The sequence below is a fragment of the Wasmannia auropunctata genome, unplaced genomic scaffold, assembly GCF_000956235.1.
Source record: "Wasmannia auropunctata unplaced genomic scaffold, wasmannia.A_1.0 LD336063.1, whole genome shotgun sequence".
NCBI classification, from domain to species: Eukaryota; Metazoa; Arthropoda; class Insecta; order Hymenoptera; family Formicidae; genus Wasmannia; species Wasmannia auropunctata.
This window is the reverse complement of record NW_012026827.1, coordinates 585,058-586,371: the sequence shown is the minus strand read 5'-3', so window position 1 is coordinate 586,371 and position 1,314 is coordinate 585,058.

The window sequence follows — 1,314 nt, the reverse complement described above, 5'->3', positions numbered from 1 at the left end:
TTTACATTATTATTTGTGATTACCTACGGTATGCTGACCGCAGCCGAATGGGTTTTGACGGCAATGCTAAGCCGATAACAGTGTTATTCATATATATTACCACATTTATTAATGTTTTATTTCTTTATACTTTATATTTTGATACAGGCTCAAGAGAACAGTCATGTAATAGTTTTAAGAAGACATTTGTAAGCGCACGAATGCATGTGTGAGTGTGTCGGTCGATAGATGTAGGTTTAATATTGTTGCAAACATATGTATAATTAAGAGCGAAGCGATGCGTAGCACGCGGATAACGAGCGAGTGACATATGGTCACAAATTTGATAATTTTCTCAGTTTTTTATAATTTTATAATTTTTGCATGAGTTGCATAATTTCGGTAGACGAAGAGTTTCCGTCACAAAGTTCGCGAAAAAGCGACGAAAAATAAAGATTCGGTAAAATGCATACTTACCACTTTTTATCATCCTGCGTCGAAAAATAGACAGTCCGCGGGAAAATCTGGAAACGGATTAAAAATTATGAATATTCAATTTGTTTGGGTCACAGATTACTTACCTTTTGTTCGAATCACGATTCCCGAAAGGAATACATAAAAATATAAGTTTCGAGTCACAAATCGGGTGCCGAAACGACGATATACATTCAATTGCTTGATCATGAGCAAATCGGCTCACAATTGACTCACAAATCCGCGAGAGGGGCAACGCGATATGAAAAAACCAATTAAAATTGATTCCCCTCACAATCGAGCCACTTATTCCCGGAAATGGCGGGAAAGGTGACTGCGAGCCTCGTCAGCCACAACCGGTCTGACGTCACGGGGCGATTCACGGGTCCTGAGATACCCGCGTACCGCAAAGTGGTGCCTAGCGACATCCGCCGGGATTCTCCGTCACAAAGTTTGTACCTCACTAGAGTGAGAGATTTCAATTAGACAAAGCCGAGTGGGGGTATAAAAAGATCTCCCGCCCAGCAACCATGGACAGTTGTTTCCGAATCGTCGAAGAGGCAACACCTCTCGTGTCGTGTAAAACGGAAAGTCCCGGCCGCGACGTAATATTCCGCCGTCGTTAATACATATTCGAAATTAATTCGAGTTGCGCGAATACGCGAAAGGCGTGCGCTAATTAAATACGCGTGAAACGCGAGAAAGCCGCGAGTGATTCTCGTGCGCGATACGGTAAACCGCGAGCGGAAAAGCTAACGGCCATCGTGAGACTCGGATACCGCCGAACCGCCATTAACGAAAGGCGCGTTCATTCTTTAATTTTATTTCTTTTTTTATTCTTTTCTTATTTCTTTCTATTTC